This window comes from Rhinoraja longicauda, chromosome 7 (genome assembly GCF_053455715.1).
Source record: "Rhinoraja longicauda isolate Sanriku21f chromosome 7, sRhiLon1.1, whole genome shotgun sequence".
NCBI lineage: Eukaryota > Metazoa > Chordata > Chondrichthyes > Rajiformes > Arhynchobatidae > Rhinoraja > Rhinoraja longicauda.
This window is the reverse complement of record NC_135959.1, coordinates 60,967,577-60,986,265: the sequence shown is the minus strand read 5'-3', so window position 1 is coordinate 60,986,265 and position 18,689 is coordinate 60,967,577. Positions and strand designations below refer to the sequence as shown.

Here is an 18,689-nt window from a genome sequence, read left to right as displayed (position 1 = left end):
GGTGTGACTTTTTCCATGTCGTATATCTCCGTCTGCACTGCGACCTCACATCGTGGAGCTGGCTGCCTCTTGCTGGGACCTCAGAAGCTCTAATCGCGGGGGCCTGTGGACTTTAACAACGTGGAGCTCGCGGTCCCTGATTGGAGACCAGCTTCGGGAGCTCGAGGCTGTGGGAGCTTCGACCGCCCCGATCACGGGAGCTTCAACCACCCCGATCGCGGGAGCTTCGATCGCCCCGATGTGGAAGCTTCGATTGCCGGCCACTGGAGCTTTCATCGTCCCGACTGCGGATGATTCGAACCCCTCTGGCCGTGGGAGAAAAGGAGGAAGGAAGATAAGACTTTATTGCCTTCCATCACAGTGGGGAATGTGGAGGGGCCACTGTGGTGGATGTTTATGTCAAATTTGTATGTAGTTGTGTGTCTTGTTGCATTTTTGGTATGACTGTATGGCAAACCAAATTCCTCGTATGTTGCAAAACATACTTGGTTAATAAATTACGATAATGATTATGATTATGATGATAAAACGAGACCCCAAGAGCATTCTCAGTCGGTCTGAGCAGGTATCATCCAGTAAACAGTTGGAAAGAATGACGTGGCACCCTGCAATAACTGAAACCTTTTCTTTAGTTGGCCTGACAAACAGCACAATTAATTCTTGCTTGGTTCAATAAGACTGGCTCAACTATGATGAAGAAAAATATTCTGTCAGGAACGTGTCCTTCAGCCCAGAACATTTGTGCTGAGCATGATGTCTCGTCAAACTGATCTCATCTGCCTGTACATGATCCGTATCCCTCTATGCCATGCTCTGCCGTGTGTGTATCCAAAAGCCTCGTAAACACAACTATTGCATCTACCTCTCCCACCCGCGTTCCAGGCACCCAATATGCTCCGCGTAAAAAAATTGCCCCACACATCTCTACTAAACTTTCCCCCTCTCACCTTATAGCTATGTCCTCTAATTTTGGACATTTTCACCCTGGGAAAAAGGTGCCAACTCTCTATGCCTCTCATAATTTTATATCCTTCTCTTAAGTCTACGCTCAACCTCCAATGTTATAGTGAAAATAATCCAAGACTATCCAACCTCTCCTCTCCCTGTTGCTGAAATCCACTATTCCAGGCAGCATTCTGGAAACAAGCCCTTCGTACCAATTTGTCCATACTGACCAAGGCGCCTACATGAGTAAGTCCCATTTGCCCATGTCTGACCCATGCCCCTTTTATGTTTTTTCTGTGAAATTGCAAAATGTCGTTTAAACATTGTAATTGTATCCTTGTACCCACATCTACCACCTCGGCCCATACACCCACCACCATCTGGGTGAAAAACATGCACTCAAGCTCTCTTTTAAATATTCATCCTCTCACCTAATCCTATGCTCTCTAGTTTTAGATACCCCCTACCCTGGGCAAAATATTGTGAGCTTCCATGTTTTCTGTGCCCCTCAAGATTTGAGAAGGTCATCACTCTGATGAGAAAATAACTCAAGCCACAAATTTATTTTTTAAAAATCAGTTGGATTACGAATTTCTCTGCATCTGCAGTTACAAGAAATACAAAACATGTGGTTGCATGTATTTGCAGGTAGTTTTTAAACCAATTTTGTGGTGCTGATAAATTTCAATGTAATAAATCCGAGAAGGCATCAGAAGCATCAGAACAAGGGGTATTTACTGTGGATTTACATCCAATGCATGTGTGTTCAGCATACTTATGACATCTTATGTAACATGCAAAAATGACCTGCACATTTCTCACACTCTCTCTCTTTGAAACAAAATGTGAAACACTTTTCACAGATCTACAGCAGTTACTGGGTTATCTGTTAACTGGTTTTCTCGAATGGTAAACCTTCTTATTTGTGTTTGTCTCTCTGGCATTGCAGTAAGCTCTTGATGTGAACAATATGTGACACCTTCACTCAACTCACTGTTGGCCTGCGTCTTCTGTTCAGAAATTGGGTCCACTTTTTAAAGTAAATCTGTCAACACAAATTCCTTCAACATCTTCGGATTAGGAGTCTGGCAACTATCACTTGTTCAATGTGGACACTTCTGACTTTTCCCCAAATTTCCTGAGAAAACCAGTTAACAGATAAACCAGTAACTGCTGTAGATCTGTGAAAAGTGTTTCACATATTGTTTCAAAGAGAGAGAGTGTGAAAAATGTGCATGAAACCCAAACTTGTGCTTTCTCACCATCATCTGAACTGATCGCATCTTGAACTGGAGTGCAGAATGTGGCTACGTGAACTCAGAGGTTAGGAGTCAGGGGCAAGTAACTCACCTCCGAACTGCTCAAAGTCTTTCCACCGTCTACTAAGACTCAGGTCAAGGGTAAGATGGGATGCGCTCCACTTCCCTGGATGTATATAGTTTCAACAACACTCAAGAACCCAGAAGCCATACAGGACAGCAGCCTACTAGATAGTAATTCCATCCACAATCAATCATTCACTTACTCCATTACTGACACACTAGCAGCAGTTCGTACCATCTACAGGATGCATGACATGGAAGCAGTAGAAAGCACCTTTCAAACCTTTACCAACTAGAAGGACAAGGGAAGCACAGGAACACCAGCAGCCGGAAGTTGTCCCCCAAGCCACACATCATGCCAACGTGGAAATATCTCACCGGTCCTTCAATGTCGTTGAGTCAAACTTCTGGAATGCTCCCACTCCCACACTCCAAAGACATACAGGTTTGTAGGTTAATTGACTTCAGTAAGATGTAAAAATTGTCCCTTGTGTATGTAGTTTAGTGTACGGGGTGATCGGCGGTGGGCGCGGATTCGGTGGGCTGAAGGGCCTGTTTTCACACTATATTTCTAAAGTCTAAACCATTACTGAGAAATCATGAGATATAAACTATAACACGGAAATCATACTTTCACTATATACTTCAGAATCCTTCCGTGATAATTTGAATTAAGTATCAGCAACTGCATTTTATTTAAAGGACTAATACCCAATAGCATAGGCAAATTGTGACAGGAAAACTGCCCATCTTCGCATACCTAGAAACGGTCACAGATGGAATCATCAATTTTGGACGGAGAATTGCTGATGAGGTATGTGTAACTAACAAGAATGGTCTGAACTATAGAAACCAATGAAACATCACTCCAAAAACAATGGCCAATATTTCCTTTTCAATCTGCGCATTCTTTTGTTTGCTATTGTTTCAAGTGTCCAGACACTCATTATTGGCATCTCTTGGCTGTCATCAACAATACGACCCATGACAGTGATCAGTTAATTTCCAACTATGATCACTTTGAGATGATACCATAAGCTTCAGGACTAGGGTGTATACTCTTGCGCTTCTAACAACAACAGCATTTAGGGTGTATACTCTTGTGCATCTAACCCTGAGAACATATGTGCTAAGCCACATGTATGATGTTACGAAATTATTAGCTCACATGACTGACTCACATACATTTGTGTACAAACATGACTTATTTAAACAGTCTTGGGGTTTTCACAAGATCAGAAGTAATGGCTTGAATGGCTCAATTTGCAAACAAAACCTGCGTGTAACCAGGTTTGCACTGATTCCTTTTGAAGCTTTCAAGCGTTCATGTTTCAAATTAATTTGTACTTTAACCACTAACATGGACAAAATTCTCTGTCAGAAGCACTGCTCGTAAATGCTTCATGCTTTTATAATAGACCTTTTTTAAATGTTTGCCATTGATCTGTTTGTGCTATAATACTTTGCACTTGTCTCCATTTACTTTAAAAGCAATGAAAAGCAATTGCATCTTTCATGTATATAGAGACATAGAGTGATACAGTGTGGAAACAGGCCCTTCGGCCCAACTCGCCCACACCGGCCAACAATGTCCCAGCTACACTAGTCCCACTTGCCTGTGCTTGGTCCATATCCCTCTAAACCTGTCCTATCCATGACCTGTCTAACTGTTTCTGAAACGGTGGGATAGTCCCAGCCTCAACGACCTCCTCAGGTAGCTTGTTCCATACACCCAGCGCCCTTTGTGTGAAAAAGTTACCCCTCGAATTCCTATTAAATCTTTTCCCCTTTGCCTTGAACATAAATGTCCTTTGGTCCTCGATTCCCCTATTCTGGGCAAAAAACTCTGTGCATCTACCCGATCTATTCCTCTCATGATTTTGTATACCTCAATAAGATCTCCCCTCATCCTCCTGCACTCCATGGAATAGAGACCCAGTCTACTCAACCTCTCCCTCTTGCTCACACCCTCTAGTCCTGGCAATATCCTCAAAAATCTTTTCTGAACCCTTTCAGGCTTGACAATATCTTTCCTATAACATGGTGCCCAGAACTGAACAAAATATTCTAAATGCGGTCTCACCAATGTCTTATACAATTGCAACATGACCTCCCAACTTATATACTCAATACTCTGATTGATGAAGGCCAAAGTGCCAAAACCCTTTTTGACCACCTTATCTACCTGCAACTCGACCTTCAAGAAACCATGCACCTGTACTCCTAGATCCCTCTGCTCCACAACACTACCCAAAGGCCTACCATTTTCTGTGTAGGTCCTGCCCTTGTTCAACGTCCCAAAATGCATCACCTCACACTTCTCTGTATTAAATTCCATCAAGCATTCCTCCGCCCACCTGGCCAATCGATCCAGATCCTGCAGCAATTGTTCACAACCATCTTCACTATCTGCAAAACCACTAACTTTTGTATCATCAGCAAACTTGTTAATCTTGCCCTGTATGTTCTCATCCAAATCATTGATGTAGATGACAAACAGTAACGGGCCCAGCACTGAACCCCAAGGCACACCACTAGTCACAGGCATCCAGTCTGAGAAGCAACCTTCCACCATTACCCTCTGCTTCCTCCCATGGAGCCAATTTGCTGTCCATTCAGCTTTCTCCCCTTGGATCTAACCTTCCAGAGCAGCCTACCATGCGGAACCTTGTCGAATGCCTAACTGAAGTCCATGTACGCAACATCTACAGCTTTTTGGTCATGTCTTCAAAAAAAATCAATTAGATTGGTGAGAAACGACCTCCCATATACAAAACCATGCTGACTATCCCTAATCAGCCCTTGCCATCCAAATGTTTATATATCCTATCCCTCAGAATACTCTCCAGTAACTTACCAACTACAGATGTTAAGCTCACCAGCCTATAGTTCCCAGCATTTTCCCTGCAGCCCTACTTGGGGCAGAACATTTGCCACTCTCCAGTCTTCTGGCACCTCTCCTGTATTTAAGGATGACACGTAAATTTCAACCAGGGCTCCCGCAATTTCCTCTCTAGTTTCCCACAATGTCTTTGGATATATCTGATCAGGCCCTGGAGATTTGTCTACCTTCAAACACAACAGTACCTTCAGTACTTCTTCGATGGTAACCCTGACTGCTCTCAAGACACTTCCAGTGACTGCTCCAATCTCCTCTCTCCTACTGGCTTTCTCCTTGGAAAAAAACAGAGCAGAAATACTAATTTAGGACCTTGCCCATCTCCTGTGGCTCCACACAGAGGTGACTGCTTTGATTCCTGAGAGGTCCCACTCTCTCTCTAGTTACCCTTTTCCCCCTTATATATTTATAAAATCTTTTGGGATTGTCCTTAATGCTAACCGCCAGAGCTATCTCCTGGCCCTTTTTGCCCTTCTGATTTCCTTTTTTAGTTTACTCCTTAGTTCCCGAAACTCCTCCAGGGATGCACGATCCTAGCTGCCTATACCTGTCCTATGCATCCTTCTGACAAGCAATTAAAAACATTCAATGGCACAGATTAATTTTAACAACACTGAAGCTAAGGCATTGAAAATGTAAAGATGCACCAGATTTTATAGGAGGGAGCAATATGGAATTTTACATCCCTTGTTATACACACAATTCCATTCCCAGAACTGACCTCAAAATTACAGTCAGAATTAAGCTGAATATTCAAATAACAAATCCCGAATGGAATTAGACAAATCTTATGATTAGCTACTGAGAGTTTTAATCTATTTTACAATGATAAATTAGTGGCAAAGTTAATTTTTGAAGAATTGAGCTGCAGTTGAAGTGGCATTGTTAATTAGATGCATATAAGAATTCTTCTGAGACTTCCGACAGTAAATCCAGCAACTGTACATGCGATTATAGCTGTTAAGTACATAACACTCTATGAAGCAGTGAAAGCAGCGAAAACAGACATCAAAGAAGGGGCATCTGTCATAGATTAGTATTAGGAATGCTAAACACTTCCACATGGAATTCAAGATCTGGCCTCCTGAGTTGTGACAAATGATGTTTCGTTAACATGGTAACTTTCTGAGAGTCAGCAGTCTGCTCTTGGTGTATAATTTGCTTGATAATTTCACGGTTAATTCCTTAAAAATTCATTGAGGCTGATAGGAGGAGTTGGTTTTATGCTTCATGGATTTACAGTGTTGGAAACAAGAGAATGTTCATTTCGACTGAACTGTGATTAACTCCAGAATTAACCAAATCAACGTTGACTTTATTTTCAACTAAGTGCTATCCTAAAGCTTTTATAATTCATTGTTTGTACACAATGAATACTGCATTTAGAAAGTATGAAAAGCTTTAACAGCTTTCTAAATATTTTATATCATAAAACTGAAGTATTAAATTTTCAAAAGAAAAACATTTTCTCTTTTTGCCATCATTAATGTAATTTTCCTGACTGGATGTATGGGTTGGGGGGAGTGGGGGAGGGTCATTTCTATCCCAATTCCATCACAATATCCTTTGAACCAACCCAGAAATCTGGCCTTTCCCCCAATTAACCATTTTCAACTTACAAGTTGAAAGCACGTGAAAAATAAAAGGGACAACGTTGAAATTAAAGGATGTCATACAGCTCCTGTTACATTTTCAGAATATATAAAAGCATTTCCCAGTAAAAGGCTAGGGTTGTAATATAGTCACTGTTGTTATTGTAGCACAGCACAGAAACAGTGCGATCGGCCCACCACATCCATACTAATCTTCATGCTCAACGACACTTTTCTCATTGCCTATTTGTTTTCCTTGCCTATTTGAGTGCCTGTCTAAATGTCTGTTAAATGTATATATTATATCTGTTTCCTCCACCTCCTCTGCCAGCGAGTTCCAGATGTCAACAACTCTTGTGTAAAAAAAAGTTCCCCACAAATCCTTCATCTTACCTTAAACGTGCACTTTTGCTTTCGATGACATCCCTGCCATGGGGAAAAAAAGACCATCTACCTATCTATGACTTTATGATCTATCTGTGCAATTTATGTCTATCAGTTCACCCCCTCAGTGTCCTTCACTGCAAGAAAAACAAACGCAGCATGCAATCTTTCTCCATAACTAAAGTCTTCCACCCAGCCGTATGACGATAAACATGCCCTATGTCTTCTTCACCAAAGGTAGACACAACTATCTTCGGTTTAAACCAGCATCTGCAGTTCCTTCCGACATATTTTGTCTTCTTCACCACCTTCTCTATCTGTGTTGCCACTCGAAGGGAACTATAGATTTGAACCCCAGGTCTCTCGGTTTATTTGGATTTCTTAACACCCTCACATATATTGTACATGTCCTGCATCTATATGATGTCCAAACATGCATATAGAAAGCTTTTTGTTTAACTCGTTCATTGAGTGCAAACACAAAAGACAGGCATCAAAGAGAGCTATGCTCCATTCAAGCATTTACATATATCAGTAAATTAAAAACCACGTGCCCTTCTATTGATGGTTAAAAGAGATCAAAAAACATTAGCAGAATAGGTTTCATTATCAACAGTCATTGAACAGGAACAGTTAACAAATCAATTAACAATGCCACATCTCTGGTGATTCCTCATCCAACATTCCCACCAGGAATCCAGGCAGAGCTAAAAAGAGAAACGCAGGAGGATCAAGGATCAATACTCCCTTGATGGGAGAAAAGCCTCAGGATAGCATTTTGTTAGAGAAAAATAGTGTTCTACTGCTAAATGTAATGTAATTGAAAAGTATTAATGTCACTACCAAGCTCAAAAATATAACGGTGCAGGAACAAGGAACTGCAGATGCAGGTTTCCAAAAAAGAAAGACATTCACATTTAGTCATTCACAGCTCCATAGGGACCAACCATCAGAGAGCTCACAGTTACAATTCTCTATGTTACCACAGCGATAATGCTTCAAAAATGGCGCATTTTGAAAAAGTGCTTTGGAGCACAGTAGGAAAGGAAATGGCACCGTTAAAACGCAAGTTCTTCCTTTTCTTTTGGAGTCAAGCTGAAAGCCAAATAGAACTGAATTGTCACCTGCAAACAGAAAACGCCGGTGGCACACAGCAGGTTAGGCAGGATCAGTGGAAAGGGGAACAAAGTTAAAGTTTCAAGGTTAAAAGACCATTCACCAGTATAAATGCAGCCATGAGACCTGTTCAAATGAAACTCATCCAAATGTAAAGATACCCTCTGTGTTTATGAACATAATGAGCATAATGTCTGCTGTATTCTTGCATTATCACATGAATTGGGAACAGTGGCTACTGCAGAGATAATGCTCGTGGTTGATTTCTGGGCTGCTATTTATGATGCAGACAGCATATTAGCTAAACTGATTGTTCATACTCTGTATTTGCAACAAAATATATCCCGAACCTGCAAATTGAGATGGGCATACAAACCACAAACACCTTGGTCTCAGGTTGAACCAGAGATTCAAGGAACGCAGATGCTGGCATCTTGAGCAAAATACAAAGTGCTGGAGTACTTGAGCAGGTCAGGTGAATAAACAGGCCTGATTAGGTCTGAAGAAAGGCCCCGATCCAAAATGCCAACAATCCATTCTCTCCAGAAATGCGGCCTGACACACTGAATTACTCCAGCACTTTTGAGATGAAGAACAAGCCAAATGGAGCTCAATGTCTGATTCGAAGACAGGCAGTACCTTGATTAACAATCTACTAATCCGTCAATAATTTATTTCCCAGGAGAAATGAACTTTTAAAAATGGATTTAATGGTGTGAATAATCAAAAGATTTATAATTCTATCTTAAGGCCGATGGTCAGTTCTCTCCCATGGCTCTATTTGGGTTCAGGAACTTTAACCAGTGTGAAAGTAGGTCTCAGCCTTCTGGTTAATCCTTCCTCTATGTCTGAGGCCCCATTGCTCATAAGCCTAGAATGCATGTGACATTTCGCACATGTTACATTAATTGACATCATTGTGCGTGCCCCTAGATTTTTAAAAATTCAAATATTTTACTTCAGATCCAAGGCTGTTATTGCAGCTAGAAAATAGAATTAAACATTTCTTCCACCATTGTTCTTTTATAGTACCAACCAAACAAATTTATCAATTGATTGAAGCAACCAAAAGCAGTTTAGCTGTGATCAACAACCAAATGTTTCCACTGACTGCTGTTATGCAGCTGAGCCACAGCAGTGCAGCTTGCTTTCAGACATGGCTAATTTATGGAAAAGTATGTTCTGAAGTACAACAATCGCATAAGATATTTTACAAGACTGCAGTAAAACGACGGTATTACATTAAATATAGCATGAGATTAAAGGAAAAGCTATATAGTGTGGCTAAAAGGAGTAGTAAGACTGAGGATTAGGAAAATTTCAGATTTCAGTACAAAGAGCAGAAAAAAATTAATGAGGAGAGGGAATTAGAATGAGCAAATATAGTGGGAAACAAAAGAACAGACTAAAAGCTTCCATGGATGTATAAAAAAGAAAAGATTAGTGAAAGTTAATATGGGTCTTTTATAAATTAAGATTGGAGAAATTATATTCGAGAAAATTAAGAAATTGCAGATAAATGTTCATAAAACTGTCTGTATGGGCAGCAGAAGGTACAGAAAGGTACCAGGCAGCAGTGAAGAAGTTCAGGAATAAGAAAAATGCAATCACCCTCTCCTCTTTCCTGCAGCCGTCTCTCCTCAACTCGTATGTTGAAGGGTCCTGATCTGAAATATTGCCAGTCCATTTCCTTCCGCAAATGCTGCTGACACACTCAGCACCTCCAGTAGTTTACTTTTTGAACCATTTTGGCTAGTCTGCAGTCCTGTGGGGCCTCACCTGTGGCTAAAGAAGATACAACAATCTCCGAAGGCTCGAACGGTCCCCACTCTCAATAATCTGGGATAAATCTCATCAGTTCTGGCAGATTTATCCACCTTAACGCTCCTCGAGAAGCAACACCTCCTCCTTCTTAATATGAACATGCCCTTCTCTGTCCTTGCTATCTTTCATGTTCTACTCCTTGATGAATACTGATGCAAAATCCTCATTTAGTACTTAATGTTTCCTCTGGCTTCAGGCATAAATTTTCTCCTTTGTCCTTGAGTGGTTTTACCCTCTCCATAGTCACCCCCTTGTTTTAAATGCATGCATACAATTGCCTTGGGACTCTCTTTTATTCTATTTGTCAAGGACATTTCATGGCCCCTTTTAACCCTCTTGCTTCCTTGACATTGTTCAAAGGTCCCGTCCAATTTCAGCTTCCTAAACCTTATATTGTTTTCTTTTTTCTCAAAAGTTTTCTATATAGGTTTTATCATTTTCAAAATGTTGGAATAACAGAGCAGGTCAGGCAGCATCTCTGGAGAAAAGGAATAGGTGACGTTTCAGGTCGAGACCCTTCTTCAGACTTCCCTAACTGGATGATTCTTCCAGGAAGTCCTTTCTGAATGTTGTTGAGACATTCTCCGTGAACAGTGGTGGGACTTTCCCACCTCTTTTACATCCCTCTCTATTGCATTTCAAACATTTGAATTCTGGAATGTCGAGCTGCTAAACAAGCCCTTCTCTCAAGCATGACTCTAATGGCTACAACATTGTCGTTCCACGTACTAATCCAAACCCTACTTTAATCTGCTATTCCCATAATACTCCTTATAATGAATTGAATACACTTCAGCTCATCAGCCCTGCCATGTTCATTAATCTGGCCCTGTCTGTTCTTCTGATCAGACCAACTTGACCTAACCTCTAACTTCCCCTCAATTCCTCCACTCACTTCATTGAAACAAATGGATTTCTGACAGAGCTCGACAGCAAATATCCAGGGAGGATGTTTCCCTGGTTGGGATGTCTAATACCAAGCATCATATCTCACAATAAGGGGTCAGTTATTCAGGACTGAGACGTCAAGAAATTTCCACATCCAGAGGATGCGAATCATTGGAATTCTCTACCCAATTAATTCTATGGAGGCTAAGCTGCTGAGTATGTTCAAGGCAGAGGTTGATAAGACTTTTTGGATTTAAGGGTATCAGGGATGTTGGGTGAAAGCAAGACATGGTGCTGAGGTAAGGTAAGTCTCAATTTTATTGAATAGCAGATAACGCACTTAAATGCTTGGAAGAAGATGGGTGCCTTGACCTCTAAGACGCCCAGGTAAGATGCCCAGGTAAGATATGTAGGTTAATTGGCTGGGTAAATGTAAAAAAAAAAAAAATTGTCCCTAGTGGGTGTAGGATAGTGTTAATGTACGGGGATCGCTGGGCGGCACGGACTTGGTGGGCCGAAAAGGCCTGTTTCCGGCTGTATATATATGATATGATATGATATGATATGATATGATATGATATGATATGAAGATCAGGCTCTTTAAATAGGCACAAGTCTGTTGTAATTTTTGCATAGGTGATGTCAAAATGCATTTGGCCCCATAACATCACACAATAAAACATTTAGACCTTTATTCTTGATTACAAAAAATCAAAACAAATTCTGTAAATTGAGATGCTATTGTATCACCAACGTATCTGTTTCAGCCTAAAATATAACAGATTGTGCATTGTGTATAAAAACAAAACTCCAAACAATGGAAGGATTGTGTAAGTTGTCTGATCACAGAGTTTGTCTTGGGGAACCTTGACATTTTATTTTGTGAAACGGTGTAGCTCCACTTGCAAGATAAAGATACAACAAAAGGAAGAAAGTAATGCTTCCTGGATCAACACTATGAGATAAGTAGCACAGTTAATCAAAGGCAGAACTAAATGTTCTATAAGTTATGGCCTTCAGAGTATTCATAATCATATGACAAGACATTTGAAGAAAATCTTCCTTTGACTACCCTCCATTGTCAAAGTTTAGCAACATGTGAGGAAAAGCAATTGATTTCAGCAAAGGACAATAGTTGTCAATGCCTCAGGAAAGTGGGAATAATAACCCAAGGTACAGCCTTGCGTTCCTCCACAGTGGATGCTTACTTATTCTTAACTGGACTCCAATTAGTGATGATGTAGAAGCCTGTGCTGCAGGACAACAAAATAGTTGTGTACTGAAACGGAATGAGAATTCCAGAAAAAACTCCATATCGAATAGTACCTTAATTTTCCAGCATAAATTACAATTCTGATGACCATCAAGATAAAAGACACAAGAAGCTACCATTTAAAAGGTTTTAAGATATTAAATTGATTTATTCCATTTCCCTATCAATGTTCTAAATGTGGAGCATAATTTGTTGCAAAGATAACACTATATTAACTTGTTTAGGAAGGAACTGCAGATGCTGGATTAAACTGAAGCCAGACACAAAAGGCGGGCGTAACTCAGCGGGTCAGGCGGCATCTCTGGAGATAAGGAATAGGAATCAGGTTGAGACCCTTCTTCAGATGGTCTCAACCCAAAACATCACCTGTTCCTTTTCTCCAGAGATGCTGCCTGACCCGCTGAGTTACTCCAGTTTTTTGTGTCTACCATAATTAACTTGTGTCCCCTTTGAAATTATTACCATATGCTGAAAGGATGGATTATGGAAGACCAGGTCTACTCTCCATTTCCTTGGTTCCTCACACAATTTGTAGAACTATTACAACAAATAAGCATAGATGAGCCATACATGTATCAGAATCATCGTGGGAAAAATGCCAATAGTCTCCTGAAATTAAAATTCTGTGTCAGTTTAAGTTGTCAGTCAGGGGGCAGGGGTTGCACTAAATGCCCAAGCAGTACTGCGAGCTGAACATCAAGCCAGCTGCAAATAGTAGCTGGTGCTAGAGGAAGAGCAGTAGACAAGGCTCGGAGCCTGAGACCCAAGAGGTGGTGCCTGACGAGCAAGAGCTGAACGAGGTGCTGGAGAAAGGCGGCAGCCACCAGAGGAAGACCCTGCTCATACTCACAGCCTCCCACTCCAGAAGAAGAGAGGAGGCAGGCATTTCTCACATGCAAGACATGGGTATCTTTGACAGAGCCAGTTCACATACAGAATCTGGAAAATCGTAGCTCCCACATATATAGGTCATAGGTCTGAAGAAGGGTCTCGACCCGAAACGTCACCCATTCCTTCTCCCCAGAAATACTGCCTGCCCCGCCGAGTTACTCCAGCATTTTGTGTTTGACTGCAGCGGCAAACCAGGTAGTGTTCACCTTCTGACGAAAGCATACCTTTAGAAGTCTGGAACACACTTAATAATCCTCGTAAGCTGCTTTGAAGGTCCACCTCAATGATTAAATGATATCAATAAATTAATCCCTGATGAAATTACTGATAAATGATCTTTCAGTGATCTGCAGTTCACCATGACATTTGAAATGCATTAATGCAGGATTCAATTAAATGTGGATTCTCGTGCCCAGAGGAGAAAGCTGCAGAAGTCTCTTGGCAGACTCATATATATTGGCCCGAGTGAATCTCCTGCCCCAACCTGGTTTCTGCCCCCACCCCATTTCCCCCATCCACCCACCCCTGCTCCCCTCCCCCAGCACACAGCCATCCCTTCCAGGTATTTCTCCCTCTGATGAGAATATCCAGGTCTCTATCATCACAATCCTAGGTGCAATGCGTTCGTGTTGCCATGGCGAGTGTGTATTTAAGAACCGTCTTAAGACACCTGCAGAGCACTTTATCAGAGGATGCATTTGACCGAGTGTGCTTCTGTTGTTTGTAACCTGCTGCAGCTTCTTTAGTACTGAGAATGGGGATGGCTTGCTTCCTCTCTGGTTTTATGGGTTTGGAGGTGGCTACCGAGGCCAACGTGGGAACTGCAGACTCTGCTACAAATGGGACCGATAATAACCAACACGTAGGGCCAATGGGTAGTGTGTGAGGTGGTCTGCTCCTTTCGCTGGGCTCCTGATTAATGGCCTCAATGTTTTCAACATCATCCTATGTGTACCTTCTCCACTTTGAACATGGGCCAGTGATTTCCTGGAGTCAGTGAGGATATGGCATTTCTTTAAGTAAATTGAGAACATCTTTACATTTTTCCTCTGTCTAGCCCTTACCATAACTAAGCTCACAATAGAACATCTGTTTTAGGAGCATGGTGTTAGCATGCAAATGACCTGGCTTCCCCTCAAAGCCAATTGTGTATAGATAGGGCCTCAATACAAGAGATGTTGGCCTGGGAGTGGACGCTGATATTGGTTCTCTTTTCCTTCCAGTGAAGGTTTTGTGAGCAATTTGGGGTTCCATATCTGAGGAATGATGTGCTGGCTCTGGAGAGGGTCCAGAGGAGGTTTACAAGAATGATCCCAGGAATGAGTAGATTAACCTTTGATGAGCGTCTGTCAGCACTTGGCCTGTACTCGCTGGAGTTTAGAAGAATGAGGGGGGACCGCATTGAAACATACAGAATAGTGAAAGGCTTGGATAAAGTGAATGTGGAGAGGATGTTTCCATTAGTGGGAGAGTCTGGAACTAGAGGTCATAGCTTCAGAATTAAAGGACGTTCTTTTAGGAAGGAGATGAGGAGAAATTGATTTAGTCAGGCGGTGGTATTCTTTGGAATTCTCTGCCACAGAAGGCTGTGGAGGCCAAGTCAGTGGATATTTTAAAGACAGAGATAGATAGATAGATTCTTGATTAGTACAGGTGTCAGAGGTTATGGGGAGAAGGCAGGAGAATGGGATTAGGAGGGAGAGATAGATCAAATATGATTGAATGGTGGGATATTGATGGGCCGAGTGGCATAATTCTACTCCTATTCCTTATGTTTTGTAGAAGTAGGTCTGTGGTGATTTTCCAATGCTTGGAGATACCGGCTATGGGTGATCCAGAAGGACATGGCGGATATGAGGGAGGGCTTATTTCAGCCATGTTGTCCAGGAGTTGTCTTTAGTGCTATTTTCTAGTTGGAATTCATCTTCATGCTGTTTTAAAATAACTTTTTGAGATTGTATTATTTTTAATGGGGTGGGGGTATCTCAAAAGCGGTGACTGTTGTCTGCATCAAAATAGTTTGGAATTCAGTTCCTACACATTTAAGTCTTCCTCACAACTTGCTTTCCCATTATTTTTAGTCTTCAGGAAACGTACAAATTTTACATTCATGTAAAATGTTGATACAGATTGTAATTAGTTCAGGTCCTAGCAATAGATCCTTGCAACATTCACTAATTATTGCTTGCCAACCAGTAAATGATCAGTTCATCCCTTCACTTCGTGAATCCTCTATCCATTTTAATATATCCCCTCAATGCCACTAACTCTTATCATATGCAGTAATCTTTCAAGTGGTTCCATAATCATAAGAGATAGGAACAGAATTAGGCCACTCGGCCCATCAAGTCCATTGCGCCACCCAACCACAGCAAATCCACCTCTCCCAACCCCACTTTCCTGCCCCACAACCTCCGACATCCGAAGTTATTACCGACTTGATAGAAAAACACGTGGAGTGTGTTCCCACCAAAACCATCTAAGTGTTCCCCAACCAGAAGCATTGGATGAACCAAGAGGTCCACAATCTTCAGAGGACCAGATCTCAGGCATTCAGGTCTGGCGACACAAATTAATGCAGGAAGTTCAGGTATGACATTGACAAGGCCATCAAAAAGGTTAAAAAGGACTTTCGCTCCAAACTGGGAGATGACACAGACATACGGCAGCTATTGCAGGGCTTGCTTAATGGAAATCTATGGAAAATCAAAATACACATGTACTGATTCCTCTTTACCCACCTGCTGATACATGTTTAATACACATAAACAATGAAAATAACTGCATGGGAGGGCCATTCATCCTTTCAAGCATGCCATGTAAGGTGTTTGTTCAGATCCCTTACATTTTTCCACCAACTTCAAGCACAAGCTAGAGTGAGATGAGATTGGCAACGATCTGGCTGTGGGCTGAATGTCCTGTTTCCATGCTGTCTCTCTATGATTGCAGCTCCTTCAAGCTTAGCGCGGTCTGCTTCATTGTAAGTAATTTAATAGCTTCAACATTCATTTCTTCCATCATGGGTGCAAGGTGGCTGCAGTGTGCATCATCCACAAGATGCACTACGGTAAGACTCCCAAACCTGCAACCTCCTACAGCCATCAGCACAGGGACACCAGGATTATCAGGGCATAAGCAGCTCACCACAGTCTTCTCAAGATCAATTTGAGAAAGGGCAGTCAACACCAGCCTTGGCAGCAATGCCACACACCTCTGAATGAATAAACAATAAGACTGAGGTGTCATTGCTCAATGCAATAAAAATGCAAATACAATTTTGTAAAACTTAATACCATCTAATACATTGATACATAACACAAATCTTAAGTTAGCAGTTTTCTATTACTAGATAACACCTTTCAATGTTGCGATTGGAAACACTAAAAGCGCATGTCGTGTTGTGGCTAACTGCATTATACTTGCAAATAAATGCTTCCATTTCTGTCAGACGTGACAAGTGACAAAAGGACTGTTCTCTCCCTAGCACTGTCAAACATCTGTTATCTTCAGGAACTGATTTCATTCCAGCTTTTGCATTCAGCACAGACAAAGAAAGCTTCTGACCTGAGATGGCCTCCAATCATGTACTGCACATCAGATACACAAAGCCGACTTGAGGCAAGCAAATCGCCTTTGATGATGTTACAAAGGGAATTTAGATATGTAAATAAATCGTCTAATTTGGAGAGTTTAACAATCGTGCATCTTCTAAAATGCTGTGCAGGCTGATCACAAATCTCAGGACTTACATGCAGTATATGATTTCTTTCTGTTTTCAATTTAAATTCCATTTAATATCCTTTTCCAATTTCTGACACCTCGGAGAAATATTCCCACTTTGATGCCAATCTCACTTAATAATTATTCCACAGGTGGTGATATTTCTTCCCTCTCCTCAGGGTGTTTTTTTACTTTTATTCAACGACTTCCCAGGAAATTTCCCCGAGGTCAGGAATTTACTGCACGGGTACTCGGGTGTTAATCACTAATGAATCCTGCTGGCTTCACCGGCAAAATGCATCTCCACAGCTGCCTGTCTTCCACTCTTCTGGAAGGCAGTGCCATTGATATTTCAAACAAAGGTTTGAAAATAGCTGAAAAACTAGGAATATAAAGGAAGCCGGAAAGAACTTCAGCAGTGAATCCGCATGGTTTAAAGGGGGTGATCAAATGTCTTTGGTAAGTGGTGTTATGGAAACTGGCAATCCATTTTATACATAAGTATAAACACAAGGGGAGCTAAGGGGAATGTAGGAATGTTCAAGGACAAAGGAAAGAATTTATCTCCGGAGCCAGAATAAGTGCTGATCTACTAAATTAGTACTTTGTATCAGCATTCATCAAAGAGAAAGACATGGAGGACAATGAGATTAGAGAGCAGTACGTTGATATTATTGGGCATGTGGAACAGAATCCCTTGGGTCCCTTAAAGATCATTAGGGTGGATAGGTCTCCAAGAGCTGATGAGTTCTACCCAAGGATATTGAAAGAGACAAGAGAAGAGATTGCTGGTGCCATGACAGACATCTTTGTGATCCATGACGACTTGGTGGATTGGATTCAAAATTGGCTTGGTCGAAGAAGACAAGGAAATGGTGGGGAGGTGATATTAAGACTGGAGGTCTGTGACCTGTGATGTTTCACAAGATTCAGCGCTGGAATTTCCGTTGCTTGTAAGATACATGTCATATACTCAGTATTACCTCGATTAATGCTTGCAATACTTTCCTAAAAAAATGGAGTGTCAGACAAAACAGTGCTATATGGGGTCATGTGACATGGCATAAATGAAGATGCAATCCTGAGGTGTGAAACAACAGGATCCCCCAATTTCCTGGCTGGGCCTTGATTCCCCCTGTACAACTCCAACAAGCCCCTCCAGAGACGCTGCCTGACCCGCTGAGTTACTCCAGCACTTTGTATTCCACACAAGATTCCAGCATCAGCAGTTCCTTCTGTTTATGCTTAACCTGACCAGGGGGGCGCTGGACCATGACACGGGGGAACCCTGGCACGTAACACGAGGGAACCTTGGGCCACGACATGGCGGAACCCTAACTCGTGAAATGGGGGAACCCTGGCCCACGATTTGGGGGAACCTTGAACCCTCGACACGGGGGAACCTTGGACCATGACACGGGGGAACCCTGGCCCACGACACGGGGGAACCTGGGCCATGATACGGGGGAACCCTGGCCCACGACACGGGGGAACCTTGGACCATGACACGGGGTAACCCTGGCCCACGACACGGGGGAACCTTGAACCATGACACGGGGGAACCCTGGCCCACGACACAGGGGAACCTTGGACCATGACACGGGGGAACCCTGGCCCACGACACAGGGGAACCTTGGACCACGACACGGGGGAACCTTGGACCATGACACGGGGGAACCCTGGCCCACGACACGGGGGAACCTTGGACCATGACACGGGGGAACCCTGGCCCACGACACGGGGGAACCTTGGACCATGACACGTGGTAACCTGGGCCCACAGCACAGGGGAACCCTGGCCCACGACCGGGAGAACCTGGACCCACGACACGGGGG

At 42.3% G+C, this 18,689-nt stretch overlaps 1 protein-coding gene across 8 annotated transcripts in view; it reads right to left on the bottom strand.

Annotated features, from left to right (window-relative positions):
• The window catches only part of LOC144595325 (protocadherin Fat 3-like), a 588,884-nt gene that overhangs the window by 191,584 nt on the left and 378,611 nt on the right, over positions 1-18,689 (bottom strand). The window lies entirely within an intron of this gene.